The sequence below is a fragment of the Ammospiza caudacuta genome, chromosome 1 (genome assembly GCF_027887145.1).
Source record: "Ammospiza caudacuta isolate bAmmCau1 chromosome 1, bAmmCau1.pri, whole genome shotgun sequence".
Taxonomy (NCBI): domain Eukaryota; kingdom Metazoa; phylum Chordata; class Aves; order Passeriformes; family Passerellidae; genus Ammospiza; species Ammospiza caudacuta.
Genome location: NC_080593.1, coordinates 12,741,838 through 12,760,690, shown reverse-complemented (window position 1 = coordinate 12,760,690; position 18,853 = coordinate 12,741,838).

Below are 18,853 nucleotides of genomic sequence, written 5' to 3'. Positions count from 1 at the left end.
GTGTTGCTGCTTTGTCTTGAGTCACACCTGGTCACGGGTGCAAACACCTTTGGGTCAGGTCACTTTGTGGAAGACAAGCCCTGTTGGGAAAATAATGTTGGCAGTAGAAACCAGGAGTTCTTCCCTATCTGCCAAGCTGCTCTTGTCTCATGGCTTGCCTCAGCGGAATAAATAGTTAATGTGATTGTTGCCGCAAGGCTGCACCTTCGTTTCGAATCGCTTGTTCTGGAGAGGTGAATGCACATGGGACGAGTCGGGCAGGTGGGAAAGGAGGTTCAGTGGGCATTCAAAGGGAAGGACGAAGCCACAGAGGTGTGGCAGGGCTGGAGGCACCTGCCCTGGCAGCTGCTGCTGAGTGTGAGCCTGGAGCTGCCTGGTCCATGGGAAAGCCAGCCCAAACCTTGAGGTGCAGCTGTGGGAAGGAGAGCTTGGAAGGGTCTGCATGGGATCTGCCTGCTCCAGATATCTGAGGCTGCTGTGGGGCTGACCTGACCCACATGCTGGTGGTGACCTTCAGCCTGTCACACAAACCTCTCTGAGCCACATTTCTTTCAGAGCAATGGCTCTTCAAGGCATTCCTGGCATGCACCCTGGCTTGAGACCCATGTAGAACTTGTTTCACGTCGCCTTGTGGCTCCTGCTTCACTCATGCTGGTGTTAAAAGTCCCTCTCAAGCATTGAGTAAAAACAGTGGCAAAATGGCAAATTTTTTTTGCTGAGAAACTGTCTTTGAGCATGTGAATTCGGTTTGTGTTAACATTTAATGGATTTAGATGATTTAGGAATGGACTAAAATGATGCAAAAGAACTGAAACAATAAAAAGAGATTGAGGCAGAAGCAATGTGGAAAAGGTACCCTTGCCACCTTCTCCAGTTAGCCCTGCAGTGGGCTGGTAAATGGACATAATGCCTGCATTAGGCATGGCAGAAATGGCAATTTAGGCAAATTAGTGGTCTGCAATGGGAGGGGGTACATTAAGTTTTACCACTGGTATATCTCATGCAATGGAACACAGATGCCTTCTGGGAAGCTTAGTTAAAGTTTCAATAGAAATAGAAAAGGCTACTGAGGTTTACAGATTGAGATATTTTGCCTCCTCATGAAGAAATGGAAATATTTTTAAAGAACTCAGCTTGACCTCAGAGATTCTCCACCCAAAATGTTCAATGGGTGTGTAATATAGAACAAGGATTGGCAAATTTTTTCCTGTTTATTTGGTGTGTGTCATCTTGGGCTGTGTCATACTCTACCTTTAAAAAAAAAGAAAAAGCCTGAAAACTCCTTTATTGGGGATGTTATTGTGATCCCACTACTTTTTTTTTATTTCTCAGAGAGATTGTACTGAAAAAACAGCAATATGTGCAGAAAAAAAGAGACTACTGACAGCTATTGGGCAAGAAGGAAACTACAAAGCAGAAAGCAATAGTGTATTTCAACATGCACATCTTCTGCAGGTTTGCTTAATTCTGGATTTTGAAATGCAGAGCAGAGGGGAAGAGACATGAATTTGAGGGTGAAGAAGTCAGGTTGCTGAGGTAGGGAGATAGATTAGTAGCCTCTGCAAGTTCCAACAACTTCAGCTGAGGTTAGAAAGGTGAAGAGGAGGACAGAACCTGTGAGCCAACATGTTTGCACAGAGGTTAGATATGGCATGTTTGTGCAACCATCAAGGTGAAACAGTTAAAATCCCAAAACAGCCCATTTGGATGTTTGTTTTGGGGGGTTTTTTATACTCTTGGGTGTGAAAAATCCAGGCATACAAGTGGTCAGTGCAAGTAGGGTGTATCACAGTTCACCAGATTATTTGAACAACTGTGTAATATAAATACAACATGACTTTGAAGTTCACAATAGACAGGTGATTGCTGTTTTATTAAATTGGATGTCCATATTGTTTAGAAGTTACTGTCTCCCCTCCAAACCATACTGCAATTTGAGATAAACTGAATCTGGAATTGTTTGGCCTGTTAAGTCATGTTGAAAACAAGCTGTATTTTATTCTTTCCTCTTTAGGAGTTGCTCATGGTTTCTCTGCCTTTGTGTCCAACTTTTGCCTCTTCCATTCTTCTCAACTACTTGGGCATTTGTTCTTTATTTTGTTTAATTGCTCTGAAAGCTCTGAGGAATAGAAACAACCTCTGTAAATAACACAAAGAGCAGCAGCAAAACTAGAAACAAGGAGAAGGAAGAACTCTATGGCAATTGTTTCAAAAAGTAGCTGAGTGTCCTTTATGCAGCACCAAAAGAATACGTGACCTCACATATTTACACAAGAGGGAGAGACAGTGTTTGATAAGATGAAAGCTCCATGGTCCATCCATTGGAGGTCTCAGCCTTGTCTGGAGAGTGGAGTTCAGGTAGACTGTAACAATAAGGGAGCTCTTACTGCATGAGATTCTGTGGGCAGATGCAGGTAAGAAAGGTTTCCCATCACTTTTTAAAGAATGAAAGACCTGGTATTTCCTCCTGTTCCACCATTTCTTCAGAAATGCCTTGAACTAAAAATGGCTTAGATAGGAAATATCTGCACTGTTTCTTCCTTAAGCTTTTGCAGATTTGTTCCCTCTGGTAGCACTGGTTTATAAACTCAGCAACAATACCAGTACTCCAGTTCTTTATTTCTAGTGACAAGAGGTTACCAAGCAGCTCATACTTCCACAGAAGTCTGCCTCATCAACTGGGATTGTGTAGCCAAGAGGCATTAACAGGTGCTTCTGAAATAAAGCCTCTGACATGGCAAGAAGCTCTGCTGACATTATACAGTCCAAGGCAATGGTATCTTTATATTTTTTCCCTTCAGCTCTTTTACCTCTACACTTGCTGTTTCATCCCTTATTCATGGTCCTTGGATATATGGCATTTATTTTTGATCAAACCTGTAGCAATACTGTCTCATAACCATTTGAGCTCTTACATTTAAGGGAGAATGAGCAGACAGAGTATTGCTTTTGCACACAGCTCTACAGAGGTTTAATCAGTCTAGGATTCATTGGAGCTACCCTGGGAAATAAGGGTTTGCAGGTTCATGCATTAATATTGTGAGGCATTGGTCAAAAGCTCATTTAAGTCAAGGAGAAATTCCTCACTGAATTCGACTTGCTCCAGACAGTAATTTTTTTCACAGAGCTGAACCTGAGGAGAAAGTACATTTGAAATCCATTCAGAACCAAATTTTCATTCAATGACATTTATGACTATATTTTGTCCATTTCCTGTTGAACATTTGATAGCTGGAGTTCACAAGTACAAGCATTGCAAAGATGATTTTTTTAAAATAGAAGTGTGATTTTTTTTCCTCCTGAAATTTATTTTTGATTGCAGACTGATGATAAACCCTGTAATTTGTTTTGCAGTGTCACTTACACAACAGCTATATAATGATTTTGTAAGTTATAGCAATGGCTATTTTGAGCTGCAGTGGTTTCAATCAGTATGCTTCATGAAGTATTAGCTGAGAAATTATTAACTGGAGAAATTAACTGAATTTGCAGGATATCACAGCAACAAAGGTAGTCTTATGGTTTTAAAAAAAATTACTGCATCAGATACAGGCCAGCACATTTTGTTAAAATGGGGAGAAACTATCCAGAATTTGCAATCGAGGCTACAGATCGGTCATGTTCTTGAAGTATAGGTTTATAATTTGTCACAGGAAAATAACTCCATAAAGCAAAACCACTAAGGTGTTTTAAGATGATCTATTATGTGGAGGTGTCTAGTACAGCCATTTTGGATTGGTTCATGATAGGAAACAGATGGTATATATGGTTATGTTTAACATTTAAGGAGGTATAGAAAGCAATTGGGAGGTGATGTATTTTGTTAATGGGCAAGTAAAGCCTCATATGTACAGTTAAAATAGAATGTAAGAAACAAGCAAGATTTTTTCAGCACAAATGAGGCAATGCAACAACAGCTTAAGTAGATTTATTTGACTTGTTTCACTTTAAATAATTTTAATGAGAAATTCTCTAAATGTTTTTGAGCGGAGATAGAAAGTAATCTGGTAACCACATGTCTCGATGTATGCCAAGCTGTTCTTTAACAGCACTTTCTCTCAATACAATATAAATTTAGCTGGAATTAGCGTTGCTGAATATTAGTCCCTCAGTGCCTCACTTGCTAAACCTCCATATTCTTTTTATTGCCTCTGTGCATTTCAGAAGTAGAGTGTGTGGTCATTCTGGACAAAGGGAAATTATCTAATGGGGCTGGGGAAGGCAATGTATTGGTGAATTCTGCAGCAAACTGCTCAGTAATAATTCAGGAAGGTTGCAGATCTACGCTGAATGCAGTAATATATTTTTCTTGTAATGTGCTGCCTTTTGCATTTGATACTGAATATATCAAAAATCTAGTTATGCATGCAAAGCTGTATTTTTCTGAGTTTTATGTACTTCACCTTACACATGCAGTAGTATGTTTTTTCATTTATAAGATTTATCTTCGAGCATGCACCAATATGACTAATGCTCATTTCCAAGCTCTGCTAGGCAAGTTACTCAGTCTTCTGGGGTTTACTTATTTGCTTTTGCTAAGTATGAAGAGGACATTGAAGGCAACTGGATTTTAGTAGATCCTCACAGTAATTAATTATTCATCAGCAGTAGAAGTATTAGCAGCAGCAGTCAGACATGCAGAGCAGGCTGAGATCTTGCTGTCGTGAACCTACAGGGACAGAGGCTCTTCCATCCAGGTTCTGCCTAATTAGGCCATGACACATTTGGAATTATCCACATCCAAAGACAGAGAAAGTCGTTTTACAACCTGTTCTGATATCTCAGCATTTTTCCTTTTCCTGGTCAGACAGACAACCCAGGTGATATTGTAATATCCGTATTATAATTCCATTCAATCCGCCCTGTCTGTCAGAGATGGATTAATTCTGGATTCATTCTCATCAGGATGGGAACGCCCCATGCAGAACATGGGGTTTCAATGCATTTTAGTGGGCATTTTTAGGCAGGACCTTGTAATGTGTATGCCTGTCTCACACAATTGAGTTATTTCTTACTTCATAATTTTTTTTCTATTTCTAACCACTTCCTTCTGGCAATAACTTTGGTATGTTCTACCAGTGACTTTTCTACAAATGATTTGGATCTACTGATATTTCTTCTTAATTAAAAAAAAATGTTCAGAATTAATCATTTATCCCATAGATAGAAAAGAGTAAATAAGAGACGCAATAATGTTATAGTATTAATGGGATTTGAGCCTTGGTAGGAAATAGATGCATTATTCATAAGGATTGATGGTCTTTAGTGTCCCAACAGCCCCTTGTGAGGCTTTGGAGGTATTAGACTGGTCACTGGAGAGAAGGTTGCTCTAATGCTCAATAAGCTAGACTGAAAATATCGCTAGAATTATAAAGCAAAAAAAACTAATCAAATCCTAAATATAAACGCGCCGATACAAATTCATCCCCTAGTTATCTCCAGAAACCACCCTGCCTCAAAGGGCTGTCAGTGCCTTGTCCCCTATTATCTTTAATCAGGCAGAAGAGAGGCACTGAACGCCACGGTGGGTCTGTCTAACGAGGCTGCAGGTGGAACCCACAGCCTGTGCTTCCCGCTATCCCTGCGCCCCAGCCCGCCAGCCAGGGAAAGGGCAGCCAGCAGACAAAGGCATGCAGTGCTTGCACAGCCCTCTGGAGCTTCTCCTCATTTCCATCCCCAAAGTCCAGACCACAGATGCTTCACCAGGCAAAAGCAGCCGGGATGACTGTAGGTAAAAATTATGTGGTAACGCGCAACAAAGGAGCTGACTAAAGGAGATTTCCGCAATGAGGTTTGCAGCACTTACACAGATGGGATCTACCCAGACTCTGGTCTCTGTGCGCCGTGACAGGACATTATTTATCTTAATTATAATGGATAACTTTAAAACAAAGGGGGGAAAAAAAAGGAAAAAAAGTGTGTATTCTCTCATGTATTCAAGCAGATTAAGCATTACAGTTGGAATATTTGTCAGAGAAGCTAAAACTGCTAGCCACCAAACAAATGCAGCCATGTAATTCAATATTAACAAATATCTTTTTCATTAGACATTAAGTATCTTGGAATAATGATGAGGTCAGACTCATGTGTTTGGCCAGGAGAGAGTAGAACATTCATAAAAGAAGAGCTGTGGGATGCAGCTGCTTTTGGCAAAAGGGCAGCACCCAAAGACTGCTCAAGTAGTTCAATATAAAGCAGATTTAAGCCTCGATTCTGATATAAGGTCTGTGCACACACCCTTCTGACCCTCACCTGCTGTCCCCTGAGACACCCCAAACCATACAGGACTGCCTTGGAGCACCCCAATGGAGGGACAGGGGCCATCTCTGATATGGGATGTGACATCCCAGAAGGAATATTATGTCCTCAGCCAAAGTCTGGGATGCACCAGGACCCTGAAGGTGATAAACTGAAGTGGGGACAGTGGGTCAAGCATCAGGATGAATGTAGATCTTTGTGATATTGGTGCTTGAAAGCACAAAGTAGAGGATGGGTGCTGAGACAAAACCTTCAGCCTTCATCCAGTAGCACATGGCTTTTGTCAGTGTTTGGTAAGAGGCGCTCAGATTTATACCTGCCTAGATACCCCTTACCAGAAAAGGAAACAGAAGCCCCATACACTTTGCTGTGTCCTTCAAAACCATGAGATGTAAGTTTGAGTTTACATTTTAAGTTTAAAATTAAGTTCCTAATATAAAGTCATTAACAAAGAAAAAATAATGACAGAAAAAATAATGACATTATTAGGACCCCAAGAATTTAATATTTTTTATTAAAATGTATATACATATGCACACACATGAATAAATAGAAACATATTTTCTTTTCTATGATTTTTATTTTCTGTATAATATCACATTCCAATAGAACAGTGTCCTTAAAAAGTCATCTGTGGGACTGATAATAGTATTTCAGACTTAACCTTAGATGTAAGGTGAAACCAGCTGAAAACACTAAACAAAATCAAACAGTCTGGGCTAGTGAAACAGATAAAAAAAAACCCAAACAAAAAAACAACAGCAAAAACCATTAAAGACAAAAAAAAAAAAATAAAGCAAACTTTTAAGGTGGTTTATTTTTGTTTTCTTTTTTTTTATCTAAGACTTTGTGGCAATATGAGTAAGTAAATACGTAAACATTTAAGTTGTTGACAGTTATTTTCAATGAATCATAGAACCATGTTTCCACAAGCTAGGGACAAGGTCTTTGAAAAATATAAATTACTAAGTGAAATGTTGCCTTAATGTCTGAAAATCATGCTTTTTTGTGATTCTGTTTGGTTTTTATAAATTAAAATTCTGTATTTTGGATCCAGCAGAATGCATTTGGAATACGCTTGGATGATATTTTTTACAATAGAAGTTAGAAACTTCTGTTTTAAAAATGAAAGTTTTGGAACTAAAAAATAAAAAAAAGCAAGTTACTCAAGGTCATACAATGAAGTGGCGTGAATTGCTCATGCTGAGGCAAGTGTGTGCAAATGAAATAATTTGCTAGAGTAGATAGGTAGTTTCCTTGATTTCATGGGCCAGAAGGGATGAGCCATGCCTTTCAGGCTGACAAAGTCTGGGGAAAAAAGATGTTAAGGCAAAACCACCCCCAAAATCTGGCAACATGGTCCTCCTTCACCTTAAGTCCAGAGAAGCAGCTGAGTCTTAGAAGTGCCTCAGGAGTGCCATTAGATATTCCTCTGTGGGAAGTCCATGTGAGCCTTGCTCTGTTCTGATTCTTTTTTCCTTTGTGCGGTTCAACCTCACATTTTTATCTCATTATTCTTAGCAGTGGTAAGTAACTATGACAGGAAGACAGAGTGGAAAATTAAGGCTTGTTAAGACTATTATACACCAAAAGGATCATGTCACAAATGAGATTTCAGTCTGCCCAGTTTGGGATATAATTAAGTTATCATGTTCAAGGTGGATGGGTTTGAGACAATAAAAGGGCAGTGGAGGTTGTTCAGTTTCAAAGAGGTGAATCCAAAAATCTGGATGTGATTTTTGGAGCAGTAAGGGCCACCAGCTCTCTCCCAGCTGTTGAACAGGGTCTTCTGCTCCTGGAAAGGGAGAGCAGCTCCAGGGATACCATCATCCTTCAGGATGATCTCCCTGCTAAGAAAATGCTATTTGGTTGTGTCTCATTTCGGTGGGCATATCACCGGTGTGCATTCTCTTCTGGCTCTGCTCTATAGGAACCTCTCAAGAATAAGAAAAAAAAAAATAAACTTAGCGCCCTTTGGAAGAGTGACATGAGCTGAAAATTTCCCTGTCATGTAATTAACTTCTGAGGAAAGTATATTTAAGGTGGTGAATAATAAGCATATGCCAGTACTATGGACCAAGCAAGGAAGTGTCAACAAAACTGCAACAGGAAAACTGAGGCTTTTCTTGATTTTGAGAGAATACAATGAGCCTAATGTTGCTGCTTTCTCATTTTTTCCCTATATTTTCATCATGGAAGGCTGGGCAGGACTCAGCTGAATCACTGCTCAGAAGTCAGTCCAAAATGTGAGTGAGTCAAGCAGAGCATGGGCTACAGACTGACATGTGTGTTTCTTGTCAGTAGGGCTTGTCGTGCAGTCCTTGAGGGCATAATGGATGAGGGCTTTTTTTGCCTGCAAGTAGCCACAATAATTATGTGAATCATTCAGGGAAATTATATTGAAAGATATCATATCATAGAGCTGCAGAGTTTTCCACTGAAAACAGCAGCTTAGAAGAGCTTCAGAAGCGTGTTAACAAAGATGGTGCCTTGCTGGGATATCTATTATTACACTCACACAAAGAGATCAAGCTGGCGTGGGGGAGGGAGTGTTGGAGGAAGGAAAGAAAGAGAAGACGGATCATAAAGAGTGACAAATAATACTTTTAAACATTATACTCTTCATTTACAAATTCAAAATTTAAATGCAAAGTATATGTTTGGGCTTTTTTCCCCTATTTATCTTCCTTCCTTCCTCCCCCTTTCTTAACTTAGAAAGAGTAGGACAAATCTGTCCTCAGGGTTTTGCCCTGTTATCTTTCACCTTTTTCAGTCTGCCACTTCTTCAAAAGGAAATGCTGTCTATTTGTGATTTCAAGCTGTGCAACTAGTGAAATATTAGCCAAGACCTAAGATCTTACTCTGGCAAAATGATTTTGCTTTCAATAAAATCTTGGAGCGAGGGAGTTGGAGGAGGGGTGGTGGTGGGGGAGCAGGGGGGAGCTGACAGGACACAGATACAACCAGCAATAAAATCAATTAGTACTGTATTAAAAACATCAAACAGCCCTACTATCTACATAGGAAAGTTCTTCCTCACCTCCCCTTTGCCATGTAGGAATATTATGGAGATGTAGGGGTCCCGTGGGATATGAAGCACAGTGTGGAAGGCAGCTCCATCCTCATCATCAGGAACAGGGGAGAATGGGACAGTGGTGTCCCTGAAAACAACATTTGCTGGTGGTCACACTCTACAGGGGAACAGTCACACATTTATTGGTGGTCACACTGCTACAGGGGAACAGTGGGCAGGAGGACAAGCCCTGGCACGGGGCTGTGCTGCTGCAGCTGGGCAGGCTCAGAAGCTGCCCCTTGGCATCAGAGGTGACTCCAGGAACCCTCAGCCCTGCTCCCCCTTCTCTGTGCCTGCATTTGCCTTCACACCACCTGCAGTGGGTGTTTGCCACTCTGGCAATACACATGTGCCAGTCCACATGAACATTCCTGTATTTCATCATCTGCATCCTTTCATCAACTGTATTTCATCCAGTGTTTCCACAGTGGTCTTGGCAGTCCCAGCTTCTTTACTGGGGATTACTAATGACAGACCACAATAAGAAAGAATTGCACAAAAGTTGTATATTTGTCTTTAAGGCTTGAAAACAAAGAATATCAAGCAGTCAGAGCTGCTTAGGAAGGAGGGAATTAAACTAGCCTACCTGTGCCCCACTGTGCTGAATCTGGTCCAGTTTTCTAGAAATGTTGATTCAGCAAAAGCAGGTGGCAAGGAATCTAACAGGAACAGCAGGAGAAACTAGATTTCAAAGTTTTCTCTTGTCTCAAACAGTTTCCTTCAACTTATTAGGTTTGAAATTGTTTGTATGTACATTAAAGGATCCTTCTTCCCCCCTGCTCTTTTTGCAGAACAGGAAACCATGGTTCTTCTTAAAGCAGATATTTTGGGGAAAGACCTTTGTATAAAAATCTTGGTTTTTCATAAAAATCAGAAGCAGCATGTTTCCATAAAAAAAAAAAAAAATCAAACTTATGTTCGGTTTTTTTTTAATGAAGGATTTCCTAACGATCTTGACTAAAAATATTTTTTTGTTGTTTACTTGCCTGTAAATGCAGAAAAAAATTAAAATTTCTGCTTTTAGAATACTTTCAATGGCAATAACTCACATTAACTATTAATGGAAGAAAATTTCTGAAGTGACCCAGATTTCTTTTTTGCATTGTTATGAGAAATAGCTGCATACAGAAACTTGTATTTCTGGCAAGCAAAAATATTTTGTCATTCACAACTCCTAGACCATTAGGCTAAAGCAGAGAAAGACATATCTGTTCTAAAATGAAGTTACAACTTCAGTTTTAAACCTAACCATGATATAACCTGTGTGAATAATATGTCAGACGAGCATAAAACCAACTGTCTAAGGACATTAGCTCCTTAGAAACATCATGGACTCTTTCCTCTGATGTCAATTTAAATTTGGGGATGTCTGCATCAAAGTCAGTGGAGTCAGAACTGTGTAAAACTGACATGATAGTAGGATGTGATCCTGCCTGCCTGTGTAACATCCACCATCTTCATCAATTCAAAGACTGAACTTGTGCCACACATAAAATAAACAGACATATTGTTTTCTGGGGAAGGCATAGCTGCCAAAGAATTGCTCTTGAAAAACATCTGTGGGCTTAGTTTTGATCTCAGTGTTAGTCCACCCAGATCCTCTGCACTGTATCATCACCACAGCAGTTTCAGAGCACAACTCATACACACAGAGACTGATCTGTGGCCTATCTGCCTGAATATATATATATACACACATACATACATACATTGTATTTTATATATACATTATATATATACACACACATATACATTGCATTTTATATATACATTATATATATACATATTTACATTGCATTTTTAATATACATTATATATATGCACATATACATTGCATTTTATATATACATTATATATATATACACATTGCATTTTATATATACATTATATATATACATATATACATTGCATTTTAAGCTCAGTAGCTCACTGTCATTGACTTGCACAAGAAAAGTAGATATAAAATAAAAAGAAACATGAATATTGACTTAAACAACACAGAAAAACATTTCTTATTTGAGAATTCAGGTGGCTAAAGATATTAAATGAGTCACTATGTGGTACCTCAGTAGTTTCATAATACTTTATTTTTATTGGTGGGTCAAATGAGTCAGCTGACTGAAGGTAGGATTTAAGACAATGGATAATTAATGTATGGGTGAGTAAAAATACATACTGCATACCTTTCTGTCTCCACATGTTATTTTTTCCTTAATCTGATGCCAGATTCATTTGATAAAAATGACAGCTTTTGCTGATTTGGCCCTGCCAGTGACAAACACACCCTTAGGAAATTTCATTTTCTCCTCCCAGAAGTGTGCTTGCAATATATTGTCAATGTTAAAGCTTGAAATTTTCAACCTTTAAAGAGTAAAAGAATGTGGGTTTAAATTCTTTTATAACTATTGTAAAAGAATATGGTTTATTTACTTTGAGAAGAATGTGAAAACATGAGGTAAATGTCATCAGTAAAATTTCTCCATAATGCATGAAGAATCAGCTTTAAATTCTCATGCTTTTTCAGCCTATCAGTGAAATTACTGCTTATTGTCCATTTCCACCAAAAGATGGAACAGCTAGGATGGGAAAATAATTTTAAAAATCATATTTTCTTTGCCCTGTTTAAATCAACACATCTCCAAACATGACAGTAACTACCTGCTGAAGATTTAATTCTCATTAAAAAAAAAAAAAACAGGCAAAATTAACACCTAACCACACTTTATATATTTTATATGTTAATTTATTTTATAGGTTAATTTATTTTATCAGTTAATTCATTTTACAGACTTAATTCATGCAATATTTGCAAGGCCTTTGGCCTTGCTTTAGTTCATAGTATTATCCTACAACATTGTCAGATTCTGTGATACTGAACTGTCCCTTTCCAGACTGGAGTTCTGTTTTCAGCTAATGTGAGCCAGGGTAGCTCAGTAGATGCATCAATTTATGCTGGATTTGAATCTCAGCCTGTATTTCCTTATAGAGTTATTGTTAAAGTGAAGTAAGTGGAAAGAGGAAAAATGATGGAGTCTAAAAAGATTTGGAACATTTTTTCAGGTGGCCTTCTCCCTAGTGAAATCAGAGCTCTATCCATAATTTATGGGCAGAAGAAGACACCTAAAAATAGGGTTCAAAGAAGGCAGTGCTTTGTGTGAAGTATTAAACAGTAGGAAATGACAAAGAAATGCTCAGACTTCTGCTCTGCCATCAAAGGCTTTTAAACGAACACAGGGTTAGAGGAAAACACCCTTTCCCATTTTGGATTTGCAGCTACAAATGACTCTTGGAATTAGTTTCATCTGTCAACTTCATATTTTCTTGCAAAGAGCAGAGGGATATTCTCTTTTGGTATGTGTGAGATCCATGTTCATATATCTCTGAAATCCACTTTGGGGCAAGAAATTGCACCAGTGTTTTCCACTGTTCAGAAAAACTATCACTCTTCTTGAAGAATTCTGGAATGGTGCTGAAATTCAGTATTCAACTAGAATTGTTCCATTCAATATAAATTAAGAAAATTCTAATTGAAAGAGAGATTGAATTTTTATCTCGCTAGTCTGCTGAGTTATTTTCTCCCTGCTAGTTTAACCCCTAAATCTCTATATCTGAAATCAGAAAAATATCAGATTTGAATTTAAGCCTCCCCTATCTTAAAAAAGTGTCCTTTAACCACCAGGCTGCTGAAATTAGGGAGGGATACATATAAAATATTTTAGTTTTGTTTTAGAATCCACATTCAGATTAGTGTGTTAGCAGGTTCGAGAACTCGGGTGCAGTTCAGTGGCTTGGTTTTGTGAGGATGTCAGGCTGTGAACTTCTGTGTAAGAGGTGCAGATCAATGGACTTTTACAGACCATGCAGAAGTAGCCTAAACCATCTGAAGCCAGTGGTAATCCTTCCAAAAACTCCAGGAAGTTTTGTACATGCCTACCTACACCTCTGTCATTCTGGGATGATGTGTGCTGCTGATTTCCTCACTGTGACCTCAAAACCCCGCGTGCACTTATAACAGTAAAAAACCAGTAGCTTCTGCCTATGCATTTATATTTTTCTTAACTTCATTTTGTTTCTGTAGGGGTTGATTTCTGGCTTTGTATACTTGAAGATTTTTCTAATGCAGTTTTGATTTCTAGGAATTCCTTCCTTGCCTTCTGTACTTGAGAGTGGGAAACAAAAGCAGTATTTCTGGAGCCATGTATTGTGTGCTCACAAGAACAAGTTCCTTCCCTTCCTCCTACTGCCTAAAAGACTCTCTGATAAAACCAGTGCATTTTATTTTCACATGACTTGTGGTGCTCATAAGATCTAACATGCTATCTGGGTAGGCATCAACATTTTACAAGAATCTTTTTTTGCACCTCCAAATTCATAGTTCTCCATCAAAGATTTTAGCCCAAAGAGAAGTTAATAAAGCTGGATGACCTCTTGCTCTAGGATTTTTTAAGTCTCTTTCAGACTAAAATTAGATTTCCTCCTTTAGGAAGAGAAACAGACCAATGTGTGACCCTTGAACTGTCAATCAACTGGAAGTAAAGCAGGGAACTGATTTCTCTCAGAGAATGAAATGCTCCAAAATAATAATAATAATGTGGCTATACATATTTATAAGCTCATCATTATTAGTCTTTAGTATGATTGCTCCTATCTGATATTCAATGGTAATTTTGGCCCATGGATATATGCTTTGCCTTAGTTCCATGACATACTTTAATTTCAGATAAATCATGCTTTAAATGAGTTAACCACTAATTAACTGGCAAGTCTCAAATAATAGTCATCTATGGGTGCAGCATCTCACTGTTACACAGGAGGGAGCACCCAAGATTCACAGATGTCCATTATTGAAAAAGAATGGCAAAGGCTGGAAAGGTCCAGAAATAAAAAAAAAAAAAAAATTCTCACAAAATTTTATTAGCAAACTACACATTCAGCATGGAAATTAGTATATGTTTGCCTCTATTTTCTAATAATAAAGAAAAAGAGAGAAGAAAGAAGAAGTTACAGTGAGATCAGATGGGAGAGGAAAGGAGATCCCCAGTCCTGGGTCCAGCGTTGATCCAGATGACAGGGCACCACCTGCACTTTGTGGGGCTCCTTTGCACAGATAAATTTTCCCTATCCTGAGATTAGGTTTCTGTTCTTCATGGAAATGAGTGAGCATGTGCAGTCTGTTCTTCTGGACCTCTGTGGAAATGGTTTGCGGGGCTTTGAGGGTCTTTTGGTATTGTTGGCACCCTCCTGCTGACGTGCCTTCTCCCTGACCCCATTCCTGAGCCTGTTGTGCCTTGTGGATCAGAACAGGAAGGTCAGCCCCACAAAGGTGCTCCCCTACCTCCACACAGGCCCTGTTCCATCCACATCCTATTCTAACTTGCCCACTTGAGTGGCCACTGGTGTTTGAGGCATAACCACATGTTAACTCCTTACTGCCCAGACCCCCACAATGATAATTGAACGCTCTAATCATGTTTGATAAGTGTCTATATGTTGCCCAGTAGTGTTTAACATTTCGATTCATAATCTGGGAGTAAATAAAAAGTCAGTACTGAGAAATAAATTAATGGAGCAACGTAAATAATAATTAATTGATGAAGAGAGAATTCCCTTTCAGGCACATGCATCTTAAAATAGCAAATTAAACAAACACTTTCTAGGAATAAAGATGGTAGACGATATATTTAAAATAAGTATATTTAATATACTGTGGCAGTTATTTTGCAAGCAACAATAAGAATGCAGAATAATGGAATAATGTGCTAAAAAGGAAAAAAAAGAAAAAAAAAGAAAATAAATACCAAGAGGCATATAAAAGTTTATCCTTGTTATCCTTGGCTGATAAACAGGAATGAGAGGGAGAAGGGACACATTTTTTCCTTGTTGTGTAGTAAAATTAGTTCTGTACAGTTATGGCAGCCATATGTTAAAAAAGTAATTTAAAAATTAGGGAAGATGCAAAGATAGATACCACACCTTTAGAGATACCGCAATGATAGTCTGTTTAATTGAACAAAGTGCACACTGAAAGGAAGCTTGTTTACAGCAACTAAAAAAACCCCAAATAATTTCTCTCACAGCTGGCAGGTGAACAAGACAGAAGTAAAAAAATAACCACTTGTTTTCCAGAGATCATTTTCCTCGGTGTTTTATGTTCATATTGTTAAAAGGCAGTTGTAGCCATTCCTGTATAGCAGAATGTGCCTCTAAGTCATACGATCACAGAACATGGGCAAATTATGAAAACTAAATAACCTTTTAATTTAGAGGTGGGGGAAATGAAAGAGACCAGTAGTTAGAAGAAGGAATCAGACAAATTCAAATGAGAAGTAAGACATGCAGTTTTAAGAAAGAGGAAGATTAGCTGTTGGAGCAATTTGCCAAGGAAACCAGGGGGAACTTTGATGTCAGCAGATAAAGACTGGATCTCTTTTTGAAAGGGATGATTCTACGAAATAAAATTTTGACACTAAGACTGGAATAAATGGGTGAAATTTTTTGGCAAATATTTGTTTCAGGGGTTAGAGCAGAGATCTTTGGCTTTAAATTCCATTTCTGAGAACCTCTGAATGTAGGAGAATGCAATTTCTTATTATTAATATAAAGGGAAAAAAGTGTGACTGGTTATGCACCGGTACTCGCTGCCAGGAAATTACTGAATCTCCACCTTGTAGATTTTCAAAACTCAGCTGGAAAATGCCCTGGACTAGATGACTTCTAGAGGTCAAGTCTAGTATGAACTTTTCTACAGTTCTGCAGTTTTCCTCATGTGCAGATGCTGGTGACATTTGCTGCTACTTGCATTTATAGAAATTAAAAAGCCTACAGGTGGACTTCAGTTCCTAGAGATGCCCGGTTGTTATCTGACTGAACAATGGACGATCAGTACAACTTTTTCCCTGGGTGTCATCAAAGAAAAAATTGCACATCTTGCAGACTTTTGATAGTTGTGGTAAGAAACCCATAGATAGGTAGATAGATAGATTTATTGCATTGATAAGTGTATTGTTTGCAAATACATTTTGCTTGAAAACATTGGAGAAACCAAACTAAATAATTGGTGATCCAATCTAGATGTTACTTTACTCAGGTTCATTTTATAAATATGGGTTTTGCTCATGCTCCTCCACACATTCATATTTGGATGCTGGTTTGAGGACATGGCACCACCAACTCTAAGGTGTGCAGAAAGGATGTCCTTAATTAGGACAGTGTGGCTCATTAAAGTTCATTTCAAACTCTGCTGTGTTTGAAAACTGTGTGCTATGGACACAGCAGAGACTGTATTGCAGAAAGGAGCATCAGAGCTTCCCCTTCCAGCTGCTGCTCCTGCAGGTGCCTGTTAGGAGGGCCCTGGCTGTGCTCCTCTTCATCACCAGCCTCTGGCCGCAAAGCTCCAACATTTCACCTCCAGCTCAGCTGCTCTGCCATTTGCTGTTCTGCTACCATCATGTATCAAAGGAAATTTTGGATTAATGTTTTTCTCCATGAAGTGTTATAGCGAAATGATTTAATTGCTTCTATTCTCAAATTAGTGAGTAAAAAAAACAAAAAAATATGCTGAGTGGAGTGAAATTGTTTCTCACAGAAGCAAAGCAATGGTGATCTTGTCTATCTGCAGGCAGAGCAGCTAATTGGGCAGGGAGGTGCTATGATTTAGCACCTGTGTCCTTAGATTTTTATCCAGTGTAAAGTGACATGATTGTATTGATTTCAGGGCTGATTCACATATCTGAGAATATTACCATTTATTTTTAACTTGCCTAAATTCCCTATCTACTCTAGCATTGCTGATGCAAAAAGAATTAAAGTACTCCAGATCAATCTAGTCTCCCAAAGTAACAATGAAACATTTATAACTACAGCAGGAAAGGTGCACAGTAGCTCTTTTATTCTATCTTGCTCTTAAAAGATGCGTGAAATTACTGAAGCATGTTCTAAATTTTATCAATCGTGACATATTTTATGATGGCATAGTATATTCAACAAGTGCATTAGGAGAGTGCTTAGCACTTTGTAATTACACTCCTATTTCATTTTAAGATAATTTCATGCTATTCTTTCAAAACACATCAAATGTTGAGCTTCAGTCTTGAAACAATAGGATGTGATATTAAAAATTCAGATCTAAAATTCTTGACTACTTTTCTAGTGGATATAACTAAAATACAGTATAATACTCTCATTCAAAAAAACTCCATAGTCAAAGAGATACTATTGATTTAAGTCACTGTTAATTTAATGAGATTTCATTCTCCTTTTTTTTTTCCTACTGTGCTCTCACTCTCAATGAAAAATCAGGTTTTCAGTATTAGTTCTCTCAGTAAATATATGTATATTATACTAACACTCCTGATACATGGAATTTAGCATAATTAAACAATTATTTATGACACGTAGTTTTTTCACCTGTGAGGAAATTTCTGGCTGAGCACCAATAGTGTGGATAGCTGGTTACTCTTTTTTAAGGAAAAAAAGAAAAAAAGACCATTTCATCTGTGGATATGTGTTTTCTATATTTAGTTGTGCTTCATGCGGAGTCTGAGTGCAGATTTATATCCATATAAATTTATATATTTATATCCATATAAATTTCAGTGGGAATGCCACAAGTAAAGATGTTGTAAAATCAGGACTTCAGCAAGAAAGCAGCAAGCCTTGTTCCTAATAGGACAGAAGTTTTGAATAGAGAGAGATTGGAGCCAATTAAGGCAATGACAAGTCAAGGAGAGCCATGGGAATTGTACGCAGGAGGAATTGCTGGGCTGGATTCTCAGCAGCAAAGGGAGAGGTTCTGTCTCACCAAAACACGAGCCTGTTCTCTATGCAAGGGGTGCAGAGGGTGCAGCAGTGCCCGTGTGATCCGGGGCTGCAGGCAGGCAGGCTGTGCACAGCTGAGCTGCAACTGGGCTGCACACCAATTCCCTGGCACTGCAAAACACACACAAAGAGGCGTGAGCCTTTCACCACCTCAGCATTTCAGACCATGTGTAAGGAGGCATTGCAATTAGGATACAAGTTCTCTGCCAGCTGAGAGACGCTGTAGATTTATTAATAATCCCGCTTCACTTTTGTGAGGAAAATATAAGTTCTGTTAGCAAAGGATGAGCCTCTCTCTAGCTGGGGAGAGAGGCAGACGTGAGCTGGGAAGCCTGCCACCAGACATTGCCTCCACATTCCGTCTGTGCTATTTGTTGTGCCATGTGATAGCTTTACAGAATTAGCTTTTCGCACACTACTGTACAACCGAGGAGCACTTGAGCTGCAGGAATAACTTTGGGTGGCTCAGGAGAAAAGTTTATGCTGCTACTGGCTCAGCACAAGCTGTGGGGAATTGTACACGGGCTCTGCAGGGCAGGACAGGGCTGTGCTGGCTGGAAACAGGCACTGCAAAATTCCCACCAGAGATGGCCAGACATGGAGCCTTGCAATGGGGCAAGAGGAGAGACAATCTCGATCCAGCAGGTTTCACTGCTGGGTTAACAAATTGCTTTTAATGGATACAATTTGAGAAAAAATTACATT